Source organism: Ostrinia nubilalis, chromosome 24 (assembly GCF_963855985.1).
Source record: "Ostrinia nubilalis chromosome 24, ilOstNubi1.1, whole genome shotgun sequence".
Taxonomy (NCBI): Eukaryota; Metazoa; Arthropoda; class Insecta; order Lepidoptera; family Crambidae; genus Ostrinia; species Ostrinia nubilalis.
Window position 1 is genome coordinate 6,182,272 of NC_087111.1, and position 24,233 is coordinate 6,206,504.

The 24,233-nt window shown below is 35.3% G+C and overlaps 1 protein-coding gene across 1 annotated transcript in view; it reads left to right on the forward strand.

Annotated features, from left to right (window-relative positions):
- LOC135083922 (5-hydroxytryptamine receptor 1) overlaps nt 1-24,233 on the forward strand; it is a 134,805-nt gene that overhangs the window by 26,237 nt on the left and 84,335 nt on the right. Inside the window, exon 2 of the mRNA XM_063978677.1 lies at nt 10,278-10,297. The gene's annotated coding sequence lies outside the window, so the exon portion shown is untranslated. The remainder of the gene's footprint in view (nt 1-10,277; nt 10,298-24,233) is intronic.

The following is a 24,233-nucleotide window of genomic DNA, read 5'->3' on the forward strand; positions in this document are numbered from 1 at the left end:
TCTATAATATCTATCTATACTAATATTATAAATGCGAAAGTAACTCTGTCTGTCTGTCTTGTTTTCACGCCTAAACCACTGAACCTGTTTTGATGAAATTGGACATAGAGATAGTTTGAGTCCCGGGAAAGGACAAAGAATAGTCTGTTTTTATTCCGGTTTTTGAAACAGGGACGCGCGCGATATAGTTTTTCTGTGACAGACAAAATTCCACGCGGGCGAAGCCGCGGGCGGAAAGCTACTTAAAATATAATGTATGTATAGTATAGTTTTATTAAGGCCTGAGTACAATCAGTTGTACGAAGTTGTTCAAGTTCAGGAATTACAAATTATGATTTTTTTTTCAATAGAACCAAAAAGTCTCAAACCAGTGATTGTTTAAATCTAAATTCATACTCAAGTATCATTTCACTACCTTTCATGTACCAACTGATAAACATTTATGAAAGAAATAGGTATTACCCGCATTTTTATCATAGTAACAAGTCATAGAGATTTAGTTGAAGTTTTATCTATTATCATAATGATTTTATCTTTAGGTAGGCATATCTTTATCTTCAACCAAAATAAGTACCGCGATTAAATTATCCAAAACAGAATGAAATATGCCTACGCAGAGCGTTAAATCACAAAGCATGGTTATGCTTTGTGAATACGGATGTTAGATGGTTAACATCCGTATTCACAAACATTACTATGAGTTCTCACAGTGTCCCAAAAACCTATTCATAAATAAACAATACTTGAGTGGCGGAGTGACACTCACCCGTATCCACAAACGATACTTGCTTAAGTGAAGCAGCAAATCGAACGCACAGCGTTAAATATAGCTCTGTCATTGGTTCGTGTGTGACCCTGTGCGTCCACGCGCACTGTGAGACCTTATAGTAATGTTTGTGAATACGGGCGACAGAGCTCTATTCGACGCTGTGCGTTCGACTTCGCATAGCATTGCTGCTTCACCTAAGCAAGCATCGTATGTGAATACGGGTGTAAGACTTGACAAAAAATCTTTGAATTTGCCCCAAATTCGTAAATGAAGACTTTTATTCATCCTCCTACACTTGGTAAGTGAAAGAATGCCCATAATAATCTGGCATTGTTGCCAATACAATAGAAAGTTACTTCAGCATTGCCCGAAAGTTAATATAAGCCGCGTGGGGGAAAATAAAAAGGAATGTAGGTAAGATACAGCGATTTAGGCAAAAAATATAAGTCTGAACCCGAATGACCTTTGCGTGCCATTTTTCGAATCGACATCCTGTGTTAATTTGTTTTGGTTACTAATTTCGCTGGCAAATTCTTGATTCTTGACCTAAAATACCCCGTATATTACTTGAGATTATACATTTTTTTTAAAAGAAAAAACGTTTATACTATAAAATGTAAGGAAGCTAAAAAAAATAATAAACTAGTTCTTTATCAATTTAAAATTGTTCATCCGAATAAGCATTCCAAAAGGGTTCGTCATACGATGTCGCAATAATTAAATTTTATTTAAAAAAGAACAAAAAAATAATTAACTTTATCACTTGATTCAGTTGAGTAAGAAAGTGTAAAAGAAAGCCTCGCTAGTCTGATCTTCGAGTTCATTTAGCAATTACTTTAATTAATGGGCACTTTTTATTTTAAGTTCTACGTCATTAATTAAAATCAATTCGTTAAGATGCTAAAGAAATAATTGAGATAATTAAATTTCTTGTTTATTTTATTATTTTGGTGGTGTTAGATAAATAGCCATTTTGTAGATAAACTATTCCTTTGTAAAAAAAACCAAGACGTAAAACTACTTGGTGTTAGAATTTTTAAAAGAAAAACCTATTAAAATAAATTATTGCGAATTATTTTTAAAATGTCACCTTTACAGTTTTGCTTAGCAAAAACATTTGTGTAAACTTATGACGTCAGAAATTCTTTCAAAGACAAAATGGTTGATGCTTGTGCTTAATTGTTTTTCATTTGTTATTTGTTGAAAGGAAGTAATTTTTTACTGCTATTTGTATAAAGGAAATATACTTTTTACGGTCACTGTAATTATGTAGTGTTGCGAGAAAATAGGAAAATTGTGACTATTGTATCGATGAAAAAGATCGAGAATGTCGACTATCGATGAAACAGTTGGTTTCTGAAAACTCTTCAATTATCTGACTGCGTCACGCGTTATCAATGGTGTCTTTATTGCGTAAATGATAAGCACGTGATGCAAAGTTTGGCCTAATTTTTAAGGAGTTTTTGATTTATTATATTCAAGGAACCTTGGGATTAGAATTCATGAAATTAATAAAACTCTATAAATTATTTATAATGCGAAAGATGATCATTTATACGTACAGATGAGACAAATTTTGTCGGCCGTTTGGTGTAGTGATTCAGAACGGACTACTATGCCGAGAGGTCCCGGGTTCGATTCCCGGCCGGGCAGAAATTGAAATGATGAATTTTAATTTCTGTGACGGGTCTGGGTGTGACTATGTATAATATTTATGTATTAAAAAAAAAGTATATAAGTAGTATATCCGTTAAGCTGGCACCCATAACACAAGCATTAAGTTGCTTACTTTGGGGCTAGCTGGCGCTGTGTGAAATTGTCCAAAGATTTATTTATTTATTTATTTATATTTAAATTATGGTTTCGATCCCTCCATACATTTTGTAGAACATAAGAATCCGTCGCATAATGTTTATTTCACAGCAACTAACAAACATAATATGGGGTTTTCGGAGAGTTCAGTATTTTAGAGAAATTGTATATTCAAATTTTTGCTTAATGGTGTCATCTACGTAATGAACAAGAAATTAGAAACTCTCTTTATTATAATATCTTTTTGACAAGTCACTGTAAGCGTAATTTAGAACTAGAATAGTTTTAATTTACATAAAATAATTATTTTGCAATACTTAAATGCGACATTATTGCGTTATGTAAATGACAACTCATTGTCAAAGATCGATTTAGAACGTCTATCGATAAAAACGATAATAAACATCCATCACTAGCGTGCATAATGACGCAAACAAAAATATCTCAATATAGGATAATAATTGGGGCGTGGCATGAATGTTAATAATGATAAGGTCTTGTATTTGTTTGATATTTTTTTGTTTTAATAAAACTAATAACCAGTCTGATTACAATGTCTCGGTAAACGGGCATAATCAAGGTTAAATTTTTATGTTCCATGTTCATAGGCATGTTTTTATTTAAACAGAGACTGGAACATAGAGAATTGTGAATTGCAAACGATGCAAATGTCATTAAATGCATGACAGTTTGTACAGCGCCCCTAGCGGTTACTTTCAAGAACTAAAATATTTATAGATTTTTTGACGCACTCGCTAGCGAGAAAAACCTAAAACAAAGTGAATAAGCTCATGGTAAGCACACTGATAGTTGTTCACAATTCGAGGCACACGGTTCGCCTTGGCATCATTTTACTTGAAAATGTTTTGGTAGGATTAACATTTTCTATAAATCTGAAAAGAAAAAAAAATCAGATGACAATACATCAGATAATTTTTTTTGTTGCAAATTCGCTCTTAAAACAATTTACATAAGATGCCACAATGTTTACGTTGTCATCGTACTTTAACCCCAAAATTATGAATCGACAGTGGTAAACAAGGACGATTTTATGGGCATCTCAATAAAATACAACGATAAAAAAATATTCCTTTTGTTATCAATACTATAAAAGGATGGATTAGTATTATCAGAAAAATCAATGATATTTGTTTATGTTCTTTACAATAATAATAAGAAAATTTACGTGAGGCGTAGTTAATATCAAAGTTATATGAACATTATTTTTAATAAAATATTTCACGAGGGTTTCGATCATCCCACGCCCGCACCAATAAAATCTCCATTATTGCAAAAACTAATAATGTTGAGTACTCATATCGCTCGATTGAGAAATATTTGATTCCCAGACAAACTTTCATATATTATTGTAAACTTTTACTTTCAATACAATCTATTTTTTCAATTCAACAGAATTGGTTCAATCGTTTAGGCGTAAAATATAGACAGTTGTATTATTATTAGATACCTATCTGCTCTTTACAACATCAGTTGACATTAGAATAATATTTTAGCATTTTTCATTTATGTCGGCCGTTTGGTGTAGTGGTTCGAACGGACTACTATTCCGGAGGTTGCGGGTTCGATTCCCGCACAGTACAAACATTTGTGTGCATGAACATATTTGTTTGTATTGGACTGGGTGTTTTCTATGTATTGTATATGTATGTATTTACAAAAAAAAAGTATTTAAGTATGTTTATATCGGTTGTATAGTACCCATAGTACAAGCTTTGCTTAGTTTGGGACTATAAGCGCAGTGTAAAATGTCCCAGGATATTTATTATTATTATTTATTTATTATTATTTTTGGCTTTTATAATTTTTTTTTTAATAAAAAAAAATTGTCAAATGACGTCTTCCATCTTCTCCGTCATTACCTACATCGTGATAGAGTGGTCGTAGTCATTCGAGTTGTGATTTATCGTGCCTTACCATCTCGCCATCTTGAAGAACTCATAACCTCTGATCGTTAAAAGTAAACCCTAAGTTTGTTTTACGACTTAAATCTCTTAGAGACATCAGTCGCCATTACCAAAAGTGTTCTAGAAACCTGGAACCAGCTCGTAGTAAATTTTAATAACAAGTACTAAAACATTCTGGTGACCTCTGGCGGAGTGTGCTAGTGATGGGATGTCTAGCCTTTTCGGTATTTTTATGTGAATTGTACTCTATATTTTAGGACTAATTTAGGTCTTTTTTGATCTGCCATTTTGTGTATACTCTCAATATTACATTGAACTTTATGTATGCGATGGAACGTAGTGTCTTCAGAATTATTTTTCACCGATAGAATTTTTATTGTATTTAAGTCTTATGACTTATTATTGCACATTGTGCAATGCACCACGATTCATCGGTTATTAGATAATATTACGCTCAGAATTAAATAAAATGTTATATTATTATTTTTATATCAGTTTATTTATTTTGCTCTTTGCCGCACTCATACACTTAATTCATTCGTACGGATGACCACAAATCAAAGTATACATTGAGGCATTTTTATTAAGTAGATTTAATAAGCATTTTTTAAATTAAAATGTAGACTGTTGTCGACTGTGCCTATTCCGATTTGTGAAACGAACCCAAATTTTTGGGTTCAGACTAAAAATACCCTCGTCCCAACCCTAGGTTATGCTCGCCGTAAATTTTTATTAGAGTCAATTTACTATGAGCAGTGGAGGGTTGGTTCGCGCGCACAACTCCTTATTAGTTGGCGGCTAGTTTTGGCCTAAATTGATATGTTTACGATCATTTTTCCACGAAAATAACATCAAGGGGTTCATGCAAACTTTATGGTCAGTTTTTACAATGGGTTAATAGGGCTTTCATTGCATTTATGAATAATCTGATATCTGAACATTTCCTAAAAGTACTATAGATTGTAACTTTTTCGGTATCCTAAGGGAACCAGCTAATTTCCCGTTCGTTTAAAATATCGGTGTCTCTTTGAACACTTATGGCTTAGATAAAAGATAAAACTTTATTTCAATAAAAAAAAAATCTAACCAAATTGCTCAAATCTCGATGCTGGAAAAATCATAGCAATGTAAGCCAATTACTAGTAAACCAAGTAAGTTCTTTCAAACAACTAAACAACTTCAGAGGAAAAACACTTACACACATTTAACTTAATTGAATTATAATAAAATCATGGGCATTCATTAGTAACTTGAATGGCCGTCTCTATATTTTGGCTTACATGGATTAAGCACTACTAAACGTTTTAAAGGTAATCGTTCTCTTTAAGCAAACAGACAACCAGGTGGTTCCTGATTTACATATTGAACATGCATTATTCATGGTTTGTAGGCAAATTGAATTCTTACAAAACAGTTTTTGAGATGTAGGGCCGTGTTCACACACAAAAAACTGATGAACCTTTGAAGTCATTATTTCGTCACACCTTTACACACAATAACACACAATAAAATTGACCAAACCAATCAATTATTTGTTGATTTCAAACCTAGACGAATTCGAATCGGGGGGCACGGCAGTAGCATCCTTTACTGGAACTATTTCGCAGCATTTTCAGGCCCCTATTTGAGAACCTCTGGGTAAGACCAGAACGCAGAAATTTTCGTCATCCAGTAGGCTATAATCACATACTTAAAATCCAAATTCAAATTAATAAGTGACTTTAAATTCAGGGTAAGCATTTATTAGTGTCCTTTATACCCCTCGACTGCGTGATGCGGATTTTTTTATGCTTAACAAGGCAGGTATTTGACCGCGATCGCACCTGGTGTTAAGTGAGATGCAGTCTAGGATGGTACATAATATTATCTGCCATGTAAATGCCTATTCAATCTCGCCTTGAAATGGTCCGGATTAAAGTGTAGTGTTTAAAATAAGTTATGTCATTGTCTTGAAATTGTTAGGTATTGTATCTTACACCGATTAACACATTTTATTAGGTACTAAATTCTCACAAACGAAACAAACGTGTGGCTTCAACATTAGACCTTATAACAACCTTATTTGGTTACCAAATGACCTTTACTTGATTTGTTACAATAATGGGTTCGAATCCGGTTTTTCCACTTTTTCTTAATTAATCATCAACATACTATTAAATTATCTCTTTCCTTCCTTATTTGTACAAAATAGACAAGGCCATGCGTATTGTTATAATGATTGATTAGCATTGTGTTTTTGGAAATTTTAACAGGAACTTCTGTGTATTATATTATGTAGTTACTATACATATACCACCCACCCACCTTAATTAAGGGCCAATATTATTGCAAAATGTAAGCAATATTCGACATCACTTATTGTACTGCTTATTTCAAGGTTAACGGTATTATAACGGTCCTGTTATTTTTATCTTTAAACCTACTCTTTTAAAAATACTTTTTCATAATCACATGCAGGAGGTACCTTATAGTAGACTTTCATAGGTCGATATTTAAAAAAAAACATCGATATGATGTTATTGGTCATCTTACAATAAGAACTCTAGAGTTAAAAGCTCTTCTGTGGCAATATTTTTTTATTACAACGGTTTTGCAGTTTTGTTCTTGAATTGGTATTAGCCACAGTGTAGAGGTTAACATGTAAATAACAAATAGGTACTACTTTAGTAGCAAATAATTATGTACTGTTTTTTTCCACAAGACTGTCCGTTGTCTCCGGATGTTTTTGTAAAGTGAAATGGAAAATTTCGCCACGTTTCGCCAGATGTTATGATTTATTCGTGTTCAATAATTTATATCGACAGTGTTGATAAGAAAACAAAACAACTCATTCATAATTTTTGAGATAAAATGTAAGTATGTCTAGTAAAATTTTTTGGTCGTGTCGTGACCAAATTAAAAGAAAAGAATATTCTAGATCGACTTTACCGACAATTGAACATAGGTAATATTCTCCTCATCATTTCGGCGACAGGACATGTGACATAGGTCTCCCCAAATGATTTCCATATCTCCCGGTTGGTAGCGGCCTGCATCCATGCATGCGGATTAACAAGCTAAAGTAGGTTATATATTACGCTCTACAATGCCCTGAGCCAATATAAAATTATTAAAAACATAATTTTTTATATGATAAGCCGAAAACAAGATAATTTTTTGCATCACACCGCACGTGCATTGATATACCTACATGTTTTATTTGTAATTAATTCATTAACCTAACGATAGCTCTTGATCCGTCAATTCAAGCTATCAGAGAGGTCAGAATCTTTCAAATTGTATGTACAATGGTATCTTGTATCTTATATCTTGTTTCTAAGAGGATTGTAAACACGATTTAGTTTGAATTTTTATCAATGCTGACCTTTAGTTTTGTTTCGTTGACACTTTTATATTTGGATTGGTTATAAATATTTTATTTTATATAGGTAATTATTATTATGTAATCAAAATAAGCATTGTGTAATCTTATGCAGTTGTATGTGTATGATAATCACTTTCCATTAGAAGAGAGACAGGTCAAGAGCTTCCTCGTTGTGGATAAAAATATAATTAGATACTATTTTGAAATATAATACAGCATGTGCTGTCAACTACTTGATTAGACGATCCGTAATTGAGGCGCAAATAGTAAGGCTGGGTTGCACCATCTTACTTTAACTTTGACAAACGTCAAAAATCTGTCAAACTCCATACAAAAAACACCGGTTATCATCATAGTTACGGTCAAAGTTAGCTGGTGTAACTCAGCCTAATGCCGGTTGCAGACCAAGAGCTAAGCTAAGTTAGTTTCGTTTAGCTCGCATAGCTGACGCAGTTTCCCATAGAATTGGCATAGTTTTCAGTCTACACACGACTATGGGAAACTGCGTCAGCTATGCGAGCTAAACGAAACTAACTTAGCTTAGCTCTTGGTCTGCAACCGGTATTACTGTTGTAAACAATTGAAGTATTTGTTTTCAGTAAAAAGGACATCACAGGCTTAAATCAATCAAAGATTCATTTTTGGTCGTGCAAAATGCATAAACCAAGTCTAGTTATTGCAACCGAAATAAGTATCTTTTTCAGGTCTAATCTATCTTTATTTCAAAACTCAATGCTTGCTTTCCCATTCATAAAATCGGTTTGGACTCTAAACTTAACCACGGACAGACGAATCGGAAATTGTAGCTAATGGCCACATCCCATCCAATATTCAACATCAAAATAGACATGAGAACTGACCCACATGCATCGGTACACCCCGCAGTAAAAATAAAACAGCCAATTCATTGATTCAATTATTCAATTGCATCTGTTACGATATTTTTTTCTGCCTTTTAACTTTTATCTACCTTGTTTTTACCAATAAAAAAAAAAATGGTAAGTGCGTTAAAAATCACAGACATCTGAGAAAAAAACCTTCGCTAAAATTTTATTGCTGTCGCTATAGCACGGGACTATTCCCACCTCTCGTTTCCACCGCTGCAATTCCTGTGTAGCCAGAATCTGCTGTTGCTGTAGAAGAGACAATTTTCAATTTTCAAAGAAGTTATTGGCAAAGAGACAATGACACCGACCGTGTGCAGAGTTCATTTCATAAAATTAAAGAGACTAACATTACGGCTATACTTGTAACTGCTACAAATGTAATGGCTGATCTTATTTGTACACAATATTGCCGTAACTAATCGATGCCGAAGATTTGACCTCGAATAATCATCGCTGCAATTTTAATGCACAATCGATTCCCAGTCGATTTTATTTATAAACCGAGTGAAAAATTACAGGCGTAAGACATGTTGACAGGTTGATCGTTTCATGTTCATTTTGAAATTATTTTTGGCTGTAACTTTCATTAAAATATAAAATGAAAGACAAAATGCTATTAAAACTTTCAAATGGGTGTACATTTCTCCTCACTAATAAAATTTACATGCGCGTTGAGCACTAGTTTAAAGCGACATTAAGTTAGTATGAAAACTCATTTTAAACTAGTGTTCAACATGCAGTTAACTTTTATTAGCCACTTTAGCGACCGCGGGCAGAAACACTTGCATAGATTCAGGATAAAGCCTGTGATTGGATGATATTGTGAAAATTTGGAACAAATTTGGAACAAAATATGGTACAACACCGCGGTCCGAAGCACTCGTGGGCGAAACGCCTGAAGACCTTTGTCAAATTAAAAACATTTGACGAAATGGGTCCTTGAATTTCACCCCCGCGAAATTAAGTACGTTAGACGGGAGGTAAAGCTTTACCCTGTAAGGTCTTATGTAGTTACATTAGGGGCGATTTTGCAACAAAAATGAATGGTTTGATATGCTGTCTGTATTCGTAAATGTCCATCTGGTAAATGCGTCGGTGTAAAATTTTATGAAATGTAATTCCAAGGCAGCTTCCCGACCCGTGGCCATTTTAAATAATATGTTTGCGAAACCGCTATGAGATACAGTCGTTTACACAACACTAGGGAAGCGTTCTACATAAATATAAAGAAAGAAGGAAAATAACAGAAAAAAATTTAAGTTGTAAACAGTTGTTTTTAGGTAAAAAACATGGAAAGAAAACAAAATAATACTGCAAAAAAAAACCACGGTTGCAATTTTATTTTGTTTTTATTTATTACTAGTCTAAAAAGTTATTTCGAACTAAACTGCGTTTAACCTCTTTGTCACTTTGTTTCATCATCATTTCAGCGATACGACGTCCATTGCTGGAAATAGGCCTTATCCCTAACGATTTTCAGATAAACAAAATATTGATGAAACCTTTTTCTATCTTTTCAGATTGCTGTACTGGAGAAAATGTAAGTACAAACCTCTAAATACTTGCTAAGGGTAAAAACTAATTAAGAATTAACAACCTTCTATATCCACTTTAAATCCATAGATTTAACAGAACCGCGAAAGCTATTTCATAACCTCTTGAACCTTTCAGACGCGAATAAATAAGCAGCCGAAGGGTTAAAAGGATTTGGGGCTTAGACAAAATTTTAAATATCTCAAATTCCAGACTGTGGCTTTGTATCGAGCCCTTCGGATTTGGAGTTTCGATCTTGAAGTTGCGTTGTATAAATTACGGTGAGCGCTAAATTGGCAGCCTCCCACACCTTTACGATCGGGCCATAGGTGATAGATATCCAGTAGTCTCATTTAGGACAACTTGGAGATTTTGTATAGGAACGTAATGTTGTCGTCGAACTTTAAACTCTGTTGTTCATCGATGAGGTGATATAATTGGGGTGTGTGTAAGCGATACACATTACGCTATAATATCCATCACGTGCATCTATTTTAAGCCCTTCAGAAGTTAAAGAACATAATTGAATATAACTAAAAAAGAATTTTCTTAACATGTCATAAAATTGTACATTTAGGTAATCGTCATGGAGGTCTTAAATCATTGACTAAATAAAATTCATGATCTTCAAGTACAGGACTTATTAAAAAAGGGGAAAGTGTAAAAACATAGTTACACATAAAACATAATATACAGGGTGTCCCAAAATTTGCACGGCACACTGACACCAGAGGTAAATGAGCTTAAGGCGTGTTAATTTTGGGACAAAATAGCAATAAAAACTATCATATCACATAACCACATAATGACATGATGTGACTTGTTGCATCGATGTGGATACAGCAATTATTTGTGACCACAGAGGTTAATCTCTGCAATTAAAATAACCAGCAACATTGAACGCAACAATAAAACAGATGTGGGAAACCACAAAGCCATTTCTACATAGCCTACAATTTTGTGACATAAATTAAAAGAATAGGAATAAAATAGAAATTTCAGACGAAAAATGGATATCAGTGTTTACATCGGACTGCCAATCCCCGTATTTATTATTCAAAGTACGGGGTACCTACTGTCATTCTCCTAGACAAAGTTACAGACGTGACAGTTGTTATTACGAAAACGCTTTGCTTCGGCGCTTTTTGTAGGTTCATTAGTTACTTTGCTCCGTAAACTTTGAAATTAAAACTCAAGAATATTTCTTTATCCAAGCACTATGACTTATTGACCGCAATCGCACTTGGTTTGAGATGCAGTCTAGGATGGTACATAAATCTGCCCCAATAACTATAATGACGGAAGTCTTACTGCCTTTACCTATACTATGGTCTTATCTGACACAGCATAAGAAAAACAGTTTGTGAAATGGCCCAAAACTGATCCATGATTTATTAATAGGACATAAAATCGAAAGGAAGGTCGAACTAGGTAACAAACAGGCCAAATAAAGGCATTGTCGATTTGGAATTTGTCCTTTATGTCGAGAAAACTTATCGCATTGTACATCGAGAGTGGTTTAGAACTTTAACGGAAACTTAATAGTTGATAAAATATGTAGTTTCGGCGATCATTACAGAAGTGTTTCAAGTATTTAACAGTAGCCCTAAACTGTAACTGCTAATAGTTGAAAATTAGAGGATTCTGCCAGATATGAGGGCAGATGTACCATCCTAGACTGCATATCACTTAACACCAGGTGCGATTGTGGTCAAATACCTGGCCTTGTTTGTTATGCATAAAAATAATTATTATTCTATTGCTTCAGTCAGTTAAGCTTGATTCGAACGTTTCCACTTTGGAAAATAATTACAGTTAGACTTCCCGAAGATTCACAGACTCTTAGTCGGCCGATAACTTGGTCGGTTTCTAATTTGTATGAGGAATCGGCCAATACCGAATCGGTGTAGGTAATTTGCGTAAATGTTCTCCAAACTACCTATATGAGGGGTGAGTGTGAGTTTACATCAAACGCGTTTACTAGTGAGCGCGTTTAAAAAATGTATGAAAATTTTAGTTTTTGAACGTTTCCCGCTAGGGGCGCTTTACAATCCGTCATACATTTAATGTCATTTTTTGACACTCACACTAGGCCCTCTGTAGTCTTTAGTTAGTCCAACTAAACTGTAGTCTGCGGGGTGTCAAAAGAAATCGAAAGCTTTTGTTTCCATAAAAAAGTTCTTTCAGTTGAAGAGATTCCTTGTGCTGTTTGCTCTTCAGATACTGAGCTACGGTGAAACTTTAAAGCGAGGTGGTAAAAGCTCTACATTTTTAAGCTTCCTCGCGTTTAGTGTGAAATCGAAACGCTTGTAATGCGAGCGTTTCGCGTGTGCAACTATTTGTATTGCTTGTTTTAGAATTCTTACGAGCGTTATTAAACGTTTACTTGGTATAACCTAGGTTATTATTGTGGCCACAGCAACACACACAACATTTTGAGCTTTCTGCTTTTAGTATAAAGTTCAAAATGATTAAACGCGTGCTGTGTAAAGCTGAGTTTGCGTTATAATAAAAAATCTGAGAATATTGTTTTTAAGAATCCTTAGCAATGAGAAGCGAGATCTATTAAAATAATTTCAATAGGTACTCTATATTTTGTAATTAAATCAAAAGTAGGTATTTTGATTTACTTATTACGATCTATTTTTCGTGTTACTAAGCGAGTAAAACACTATCAGAATGTAATCAATAAAGATAAGATTTTCCAGTGACTTTTCTGACAAAATAATAACTATGTAGGTACTATACAGGAGACTTGTAAAAGCAATAGTGATTAATCTGTCAAATAAGTTAATTGGCCATTAGGGACTTTATCAGGAACCGACGGAAGAAGCCCTATCAGATTATGACTATTAGGTATAGATTATTATTTAACCTAAAAACTTGAACCCTTCAAATGGAAATCTCTTGCAGTGACTGAGACGTGAAGTCCTTCCTTCAAGTTTTAATGGCCTTCCAACTCATTGTTCACTCACTCTTTGCCAGACACTCGACAGACAACCTTATTGTTATCCACATAAGAGAGCTTGAATATGCATAATATCCAGCTGCTTATGGCTATACGCAACGCAATTTTCAACTTTATCGTCCTAAAATTATGACTGTGGTTATACCAAGTTGCTTTAATGAAACAAAGATCGAAGGAGTTTCTTCTTAACCCTGAAATAATGTTGTCACAACATTAAGATTTTTAGGATTTCGAAAGATAAACAGCGTAGGTATCATAAAAAGATTGTGATTTGTGGGAAAAACCCCCAGATTGTATTTTCTTATCGATAAATTATGAAGGTTATTAAAATTTAAACGTTCATCATTACTATCGTCATTTCAGCCACTGATTGCCAGATTGCCCGGTTGTTAGCCTGCATCCAGCACCTACCTGCTACCTTTATAAGGTCGTCTGTCCACCTTGTGGGTGGACGTCTCATGCTACGCTTTCTGGTATGTGGCCTCCACTCCTGAAAATTGCTGCCCCATCTGCCGTCGGTTCTGCGTACTATGTGCCCTGCCCATTGCAACTTTAGCTTGCTAATCCGTCGAGCTATGTGCTGCTTTATACATATTTATTATGCGTTATGAATGAGTAATTAATTTACTTCCCGTAGTATTTTATCTTGTAAAATTACATCTATAGGCTTTTTTACAATAGCAAAGACCTTTCAATATTTTCAATAATTAAAACAATAAACGCAATAATTTGAAAACGTATTGGCTCATATCCTAATTTCCATGAAGTATTGTTATCATATCTTTTGACAATACGCCGCTACCGTTGCCCATAATTGATACCGATAAAATAACTGATAACGTTGGCGACATATTAATTAATGTCAAAATTACTACCTTATCAGTCCTACGAGTCGAGTGTTGAATCGATATAAATGGAAGATTCGGGAGTTTTGTGTCCGGTTACTTTTAAATACTAGACAATTGCGCATCTGTGATATCGGTTTTCATTTGTTTTCATGGACCATTAATGAAGGTTAGGTACCTTCTGTCACTAAGCGTACTGGCTCTGGATAATTATGTCATTCACCTATACCATAAAATTACATACCTACTGGCTATAGGTGCTTAACTCAGTCAGTGCACGGAAGGTGACGTGACAGAGCATACAAATTTGAAGTCTCGCTGACGTTTCATCATCATCATCATGTCAGCCATAGGACGTCCACTGCTGAACGTAGGCCTCCCCTAATGCTTTCCACGTTGATCGATTGGTAGCGGCCTGCATCCAGCGCTTCCCTGCTATCTTTACGATGTCGTCGGTCCACCTTGTAGGTGGACGTCCCACGCTGCGCCTTCCGGTACGCGGCCTCCATTCCAGAACCTTGCTGCCCCATCGGCCGTCAGTTCTGCGCACTATGTGCCCTGCCCAATGCCACTTCAGCTTGCTAATCCGTCGGGCTATGTCAGCGACTTTAGTTCGTTCGCTGTCGTTTAACATCAACAAAAACACCACCCCGTGCTGCTCCCATACCTCAGGCACTAACTGAGTTATGCGCTAGACCTACCACCACTTATGTTGAAATTATGAAATACCTACCTACGAGTATTCCAAACGAAGATTTTGTGAGCTTTGTGTCTAATTGGAGTTTATCTAAAATTAAACAATTGAGCATCTGTGATAGCGACTGTCATTTGTTTTTAAGAATCGTTAAAGGCGCTCATTCACTTGGAGCATTAACGTGTAATGATGCAAGACTCAATGTTGAACATACGAGTAATGTTTACACATAAAGCTCACAATCGTATCTTACATTGTTACGTTTCACGAGTGCTTCAGGTGAATGGTTGCCTTAACACTCAAATAACGCAGTGAAGCGTCGGAGAATGTTTGACGCCCGTATTCACAAACATTACTATGAGGTCTGACAGTACACGTGGAAGCACAGGGTGACACATGAACCAATCAAATAGCTCTATTCAACGCTTTGTGCGTTCAATTTGCTGCTTCACTTAAGCAAGCATCGTTTGTGAATACGGGCGTGAGAGTTGATGCTCTAGTGATGGGTGTTCACCTCAGATCATAGAAAGAGAATAGATATGAAGTCGCGCGTATCTACAATGAGAACCAGTGTCCCCACATTTCCCCCACCACAGCTCCCACACACACATTCAACTGTGTAAAAACAAAGCGACTGAGAGTCTACGACAACATGTGCAACCGGCTTAAAAGTGCTGTGATTGGCCAGAAGGCATGCCTTATGGCCAATCAATGGCCGCGTGACGTGACGCACACTTTGAAAACGCTAGTGAGAGAACAAAGATAAAATGCGAGTCGACAAGATATCGATACTTTAAATCGCTAGGGGCAAGGCTCGAAACTGATTTCACAAAATGCTTATGTATGAAAACCTTTTTATTATTATACGTTATTATTAACTACTATCACGCATTTACTTTTTAATTATGGCGATCTGCGTACCGCATATGTTTATCAAAAATAATGCCTATATTAGGCTTTCAACTAGCTCTTATAGTAATTACATAGTTGACAGTTACTAATTACATCTACTGTTATTATTTTTTTTGTAAAATCTTATAATCGCAAGTAACACATCATTTTTTTATTTAAAATTACAAATTAGAAAATTATAATTTACTTCTATTTATCGATAATAAGAAACCGCATTAGAACACGAGCACGGCACTATGTTACGACCGGCACATGCGGCCGTACTGTGTATTTTCACACGACAGTGTATATCGGAAGAAATTAAATACATTGCGCAGTAGTTGAGCATGACATAAAGTGGTTGCTATTTAAATCGTCAATGTACAAGTGTGTTAGAATTTTTATCACCACTGATTTCGATATCGCAGTAACTGTTACGGTACTGAATTCGTTCGTAAATACAGTGTGAGTCACGTTAAAGTGTACATATGAAAATAGATGAAAGTAGACCTATTTTTATCGACAAAAAAGAGGTTAAATTTTTTTTGAGATTTTTTTTTAATTTTTTTTCTTCCAATTACTTACTGTAAAGAAAACGTAATAACTTTTAAACTAAGCGGTATATCCTAATAAAATAAAAACAGTAATAATGCTAAATAACAGGCGATACTAAAAAAATACATAAAATACACAAAAAATGCCAACAAATAATAAAAAATGATACTTTTTGAAAAAAATCTGCTTAAAAATTCGTGTTTTTTTTGGTTATTTGATAAATTTCTCCAAAAAATACCCCTATAAAAGGTGGTTTTTATGACTTTGAATTATTCTGTATCGTATGTCTTTGTAAAACCAAAAATCGCATGACTCTATCCCTATCACAACATTTGCTATTATCGTTTGAACTAAGCCTCTCCGGGCGCGCCATTCAACGCTTCGTTAACAACGAAACTGAAAATGGCTCTAGATTTGTAATTTTGATAAAGACAAGTTAGATTTCAAGTAAAAACAAAAGATTTCGAAGTAAAATAAGCATTTTAGTTAAAATTAAAATTGTCCCTACCTGTAGAGGAGAATAATGTTGTGGTAGGCCTTTGTTCAAACTATCATTGCAAACGTTGTGATAGGGATAGAGACATGCGATTTTTGGTTTTACGAAGGTAATACGATAGAGAATAATACAAAGTAATAAAAACCACCGGTTATAGGGGCATTTTTTGGAGAAATTTATCAAATAACCAAAAAAACACGAATTTTTTAAATTCGTGTTTTGCAGATTTTTTTCAAAAAGTATATTTTTTTATTATTTGTTGGCCTTTTTTGTGTATTTTATGTATTTTTTAGTATCGCCTGTTATTTAGCATTATTACTGTTTTTATTTTATCAGGATATACCGCTTGGTTTAAAAGTTATTACGTTTTCTTTACAATAAGAAATTGGAAGAAAACAAATTCTATAAAAAATTTAAAAAAAATCTCAAAAAATTTTTGACCTCTTTTTTGTCGATAAAAATAGGTCTAGTTTCATCTATTTTCATATGTACACTTTAACGTGACTCACACTGTATGTTTAGTTTTTTTTATTTATAAGCAAAATACCAATGGATTTGCAATACTTACATGTAGTAAATGACTCCATTGTTCCTGTAGTTCTTCGTTTCACTTGTTTTATTGCACGTAACGACGCATTATCCATAATTAACTTTTAAAAAAAATAAAACCGACTTCAAATGCGTGAACACAAAAAAAAACTAAAAATTAAAAATATTGCGTATAAAAAAGTTCATCCCCAATTTTCCACCCTTGGGGGTGAAATATTTTCTTCAAATTCGCATGAAACCACCCTTTTGATAATACCTATTCAACAAAAAAATAATCGTTCAAATTGATTTATAATCGGCGGAGATATTGCGTATAAAAAAGTTCATCCCCAATTTTCCACCCTTGGGGGTTGGTTTTTCTATTATTAAATTTAAATGGGACCACCCTTGAGGTATTACCTATACGCCGAAAAAAGATTTGTTCAAATCGGTTCATAATTGGCGGAGTTATCGCGTAACAAACATAGAAAAAAAACATACGGGTCGAATTGAGAACCTCCTCCTTTTTTGAAGTCGGTTGATAATAGCTTTACCACGTACGCTGGCCAATTTACTCTAAATAACTTCACTGGACGGCAGATATTAAGCAGGCTGACAACTCACAAACGATGCTTGCATGTGAAGCAGCAACGCTATGCGAAGTAATGCACAGCGTTGAATAGAGCTCTGTGATTGGTTTGTGCGTGTCAATTCGCTACTCAAGTAATTGTGAGACCTCATAGTAATGTTTGTGAATAGGGATGTCAAAGCATGTTCTCCGAGTATCTGGTACGTATTCGACCCGTATGTTTTTTTTTTTTTTTTTTTTTCTATGTTTGTTACGCGATAACTCCGCCAATTATGAACCGATTTGAACAAATCTTTTTTCGGCGTATAGGTAATACCTCAAGGGTGGTCCCATTTAAATTTAATAATAAAAAAAACAACCCCCAAGGGTGGAAAATTGGGGATGAACTTTTTTATACGCAATATCTCCGCCGATTATAAACCAATTTGAACGATTATTTTTTTGTTGAATAGGTATTATCAAAAGGGTGGTTTCATGCGAATTTGAAGAAAATATTTCACCCCCAAGGGTGGAAAATTGGGGATGAACTTTTTTTTATACGCAATATCTCCGCCGATTATGAACCAATTTTTTTTGGTCTCAGTGTACTGCCTACCTTCAGTGGTAACATCAAGGTAATAATTAGTTAACTAAAAAGCAAGAAATAAGTAAAATTTTATAAAAAAAAATAAAACCGACTCCAAAAAACCTACACTAAAACGTAGAAAAATAATTACTAATTACCTACTTATTTATTAGGACGAATTATTAATATTTATGTAGGTATACCATGATTGATACTTTTGGAGTCGGTGCAGGCAAACTTTACATGTTTCATAAACTTGGCACCGACTCCAGAAGTATCAATCATGGTATACCTATATAAATATTAATAATTCGTCCTAATAAATAAGTAGGTAATTATTAATTATTTTTCTATGTTTTAGTGTAGGTTTTTTGGAGTCGGTTTTATTTTTTTTTATAAAATTTTTTTTCATTATAAATACAAATCCACCCAATATCCTCATACGGACGCTCTGACATTCTAGGAATCTAGACTAACAATACACGCCTTCATACAGAATCTAAGGCTGGGTTGCACCATCTTTAACTTTGACAAACGTCAAAAATCTGTCAAACTCCATACAAAATACACCGATTATTGTCTTAGTTACGGTTAGGTGGTGCCCGTGCAACGCAGCCTAAATCTCTAAAAGCGAAAGGCCGCTGCTGATTGACTGACTTACTCACTCATCACGAAATCTCAGAAACTATAAGTGCTAGGAGTCTCAAATTTTGCATCGGGGTTCCTTTCAGAACTTAGGTGCTCACTCAGACGGGATTTTGCAAAATTCAAACTCTAAGGCTGGTTTTAGAGTCGCGCTGACCGCACGCTGATCGTCGGCGCTGACAGATCAATATGTATGTAATTGAAGGGAACGTTCCTGAGTGAAGTAACGCTGATCGCTCGGCGCCGATGCTTCATACAATTCGGCTGCCAGCGCTGACGGTCAGCGTGCGTCAGCGTGACTCTAAAACCAGCCTAAGGGGGTAAAACGGGATCCACGCGTACGAAGTCGCGGGCGGCCGCTAGTTCTCTTATAAGCTTCTGTTAGCATGCATAATAACATCACCCCACGACACGCATGATTAGTGTGGATCCAGCTTTAATGGCTTCAGCTTTGATTAACACCTTGACCTTAGCGTAGCCACGACACGATACTATTAATTTTCTATTGTGTTTGCGAACAGTTTGAAATTAAGCGAAAACACACAATATGAATCACTTTTGGTGTAAACAAACATTGTGGAATCTTATGTAGCTGGATTACGGGCGATTTTGCAATAAAAATGTATAGTTTGATCCGCTCTTGTCTGCTGTACAACGGAATAAGGCATAATATTACCTGCATGCAGTGTGGCGTATCGTTTTTACTGCCCTGTCAAAACAAAAAAGCGGTCAAGTTCCAGTTTTATTTAACTGAAATAGGGTTCGCGTCTAAAACTACAAGGTTATTTTTAGTATATACGAAATCTTAAAACTATTGTTCAGAATCAGTAATAGAATCCATCGCAATATTTTTTATATCATTTTTTTTATGTGACAGGAGGCAAACGAGCAGATGGATCACCTGATGGTAAGTGATTACCGTCGCCCATAGACAAACTTAACAAACATTGCGTTGTCAACAACGAAAATGCCGCGCGCTGTTCTGTAGAAAAAGTAGGTATGCCTATTTTAGACAATGACTCGATTGATCATAGGCCCACCATACATGGACAGCTTAAAGAAGCTAAAATCGATAGCTTCAAGCTGCGACTGATTAGCAAACTACAGTATTCTACGTAGACACATACAGAGTGTTAGGTAAATGGGTATATATATTTTTTAATTTTCATACAAAATAAAATTTATAAAATCAGATTTGTATGAAAATAAAAAAAAAATATGATATCAATTTTCTGACTTTACCATGCCATTTAAATGCACATGTTAACATGGGCTAGTGTCGGTTTGTAAACCTATTTACCTAACACCCTGTATACGGAACCGCTCGAGCGATGTATCACTGGCCAACTGCTCGAACTGTCCGTGTAGGTATGGCCTTATAAGGAGTACATTTTTTCAAAGCTTGTACAGAACTCCAAAAATACCATACAATTTACTTTTAGTTGTTTACCTAATAAATAACGAATATAAGGAGAAACTTTTCTTGTTTATTGTTTATTATTTATGTAAATTTTATAACTATTACCGATACGAAAAAAATACGCATTGCTTTGTGGTTTGCTGGCTGAACTATGAAGCCAGATGGTTTCGGGTTCATATCTTGATGCTAATACTTTACATATAATTTCTAGAAGCATAATTGCAATGCCAAAATGACGCACAATGATTGCGTCACGAGTTTGGACCAATTTATGGAGCCTGTTAAGAACATGTCTCATTATTTTTTTCCCTACCAAAGCGAATCGAGACAACATTTGGCAAATGCTGAAAAGAACTATTATAACTTTTAAAAAAAATAAAACCGACTTCAAATGCGTGAACACAAAAAAAACTAAAAATTAAAAATATTGCGTATAAAAAAGTTCATCCCCAATTTTCCACCCTTGGGGGTGAAATATTTTCTTCAAATTCGCATGAAACCACCCTTTTGATAATACCTATTCAACAAAAAAATAATCGTTCAAATTGATTTATAATCGGCGGAGATATTGCGTATAAAAAAGTTCATCCCCAATTTTCCACCCTTGGGGGTTGTTTTTTCTATTATTAAATTTAAATGGGACCACCCTTGAGGTATTACCTATACGCCGAAAAAAGATTTGTTCAAATCGGTTCATAATTGGCGGAGTTATCGCGTAACAAACATAGAAAAAAAAAAAACATACGGGTCGAATTGAGAACCTTCTCCTTTTTTGAAGTCGGTTGAAAATAGAGATACACCCGAAACCTAGCTGTGACTGTCTAGTACCTTCTAATGTAACATAGTGCAACGATTCTGATAGGTACGTCAAGTGGCAAAAATCTGAACTAACAATCCAGTAGTAGTAGCGCCCACCTATCAATGTCTTCAGTGTTGTTAAATTGTGTAAAAAACGTCTTCCAGTGACTTGGCCCACTTTTAGCTTGATCCACACGAGCCAAGTCGCTGATTTGAATTTTTAAATAGTTTTTCTTCCAGTGACTGGGCCCACCTTCAACGTTTTATTAAGAAATTAAACACCAAATCAACAAAAATCTACTCTAGAATTTTAGAGGTGGGCCCAGTCACTGGAAGAAAAACTATTCAAAAATTCAAAACTTGGCCCGTGGACCAAGCTAAAAGTGGGCCTAATCGCTGGAAGACTCAAAATGTCGCGTTGAGACCTGTGCGTCTCTATTTTAGTTGATATAGAACGCTATAAAATCAGTGAAGAACTAGTTCAGCCCGATCCTTCAACCTCCATCATCAATTTTTAACTCAATCTGAAGTAGATTCGGAAACTTTGCTTGTATTTTATTCAACAAGTGGGCATTTCTTGTCCTATATTCGGCGAAACCTGTACTGAATATTGGATGGGGCCCTTTAGCTTAGGACGGACTTCAGACCTTGGTTGAATTTATAATGAGACCTTTCAACGAAATGGGACAGCGCGGTCGTATGGTGCGAGGTATAATCTTCGGAGGTTTACGTAATTGGATGCTGTCCAGTAGCTCTTCTATCATCTAACCTCCTATCCTCTACATTAAAAGTAATCGTTAGCTAGTGCTTCTTAAAATATATAATGATTTTATTTTAGTTCTTGAAAGTAACCGCTAGGGACGCTGTACAATCTGTCATAATACTTTCAAACTCAAGAGTAAGACAAAGTTGCACCATCTAATTTTAACCGTAACTATGACGATAACCGGTATATTTTGTATGGAGTTTAACAGATTTTTGACGTTTGTCAAAGTTAAAGTAAGATGGTGCAACCCAGCCTCACCACAATAATTTGTATAGAAATTAGGACTTCATGGTTGTTGGACTCTGTCACGGTTGATTAATTTATTTTTGTTACATTTGATTCAAGTTACGGTATCGTAGGTAGATTTGCTAGGTACTTCTAGACCATCTAAATTATTTGCAATTATGGTTCAAAATAAATCAAGGAAAGTAGTAAAATTCATAGAATAATTTGAGCACCCGTAAAAAAAACATTTGTAGAGTCATCAACAACTTCATGATTTTATAACAGCAGCAACCCAAACTGAAAACAATTTGTTTGTTCGTTTTATCTATAAATTAATCTATAGCGAATGTATCCTAGAAGTAATTACAATTGACGTCATCGTGTACGTGGAATCAGTAATGTTGTGTTTTGTCATTTGTCATTGTCACAGAAAATGTTGGCATGATCAATTTTTGGAACTGGTAACTGTAAATTGATTTTTTCACAACTGTTTGACTGTGGTGCATTTCAATGTGACCATTTCAGTGACCTCATTGTAGTATCAACTCTTTACAAGGCACGTTAATCCAGTTTTGAATCCAAAATTCGAAAGGATCGGTATATTGCGAGACACTGCAAAAGGGATGTTAGTGTGAACTTTATTAAAACACGTATACTACTAAGCGCATTGGGGGGCCTATGTTCAGCAGTGGACGTCCTATGGCTGAGATGATGATGATGATAATGATGATGATGAAATACTACTAAAGGGGATCCTGCAAAAAACAGTTTCTGCAAAAAAGCCCTTTCACATTGTTACTGCTCGGTGCATTTCGGTAACCTCAACGTAGTCTGAACTCTTCAATAACTGGAACTGTTTAGGAAAACGCAACCAAAAACAACTTGACAGTTCTTGGAAGATGACCATCAGGTCTAGTCCTTATTACAGAGAAATAAGGTCTTTTATCTGAAGTGTGTGTGAGTGAACAGAGTTTTTTCCTTATATACAGATGACAACACAAGCTAAACACTGTAGGATCTTACGCAATTGTAATAGGATCGGTTTTGCCATGAAAATGTATAATTTAATGTGCTGATGACCATGCAATTGTCTAAAGTATGCCATGATAGGAACTTCGGATAAGCGCGGTGTGACGAACACACAATCTACATTACCAAGCGTTATAAATTATCACAAAATGAGTTAACGTTTTTAATCCGTGCATAGCATATTATTTCTCGTTCACACATTGGATGTGTCCAACCTTGGATCCAAATTGGAGTATGAGCCAAGTATTGGAGCCAAGTGTGCCATGTTGGCTCCAACACCTCTCTCATTAACACTTCTAAGGCGTCTTATGAATGAATTAAAATTCACCCAAAACAGATTTAGTTTATCAAGTTTTAATTGAGTTTTGTGAGTTGTTTTGTTACAGGAGCCCTAAAGTATGGCATTATATTAATGTTGGGACATTTTAGCCTTTGGCAGACCACTCCTGGACGTATATGACGTAATGGAGGAATGACATAAAGTACAATATCCTTCTTTTTGCATCTAGCCACTACTAGCAATCTTCTTGAGCTCGTCAGTCTACCGAGCAGGTGGGCGATCTATGCTGCTATGCCCAGACGTGGTCTTCATTCGAGAACCGAAGTAATCTACCTTTCGTCAATAGCCTGTGGTATCATCATCATCATCACCATTTCAGCCATAGGACGTCCACTGCTGAACATAGGTCTCCCCCAATATTTACCATGTTAATCGATTGGTAGCGGCCTGCGTCCAGCGCCTTCCTGCTACCTTTAGGATGTCGTCGGTCCACCTTGCGGGTGGACGTCCAACGCTGCATATTCCGGTACGCGGCCTCCATTCTAGAATCTTGCTGCCCCGTCGGCCGTCAGTTCTGCGTACTATGTCCCCTTCCCCGTTGCCTCTAAGCTTGCTAATCCGTCGGGCTATTAAATAAAATTTCTTTAAA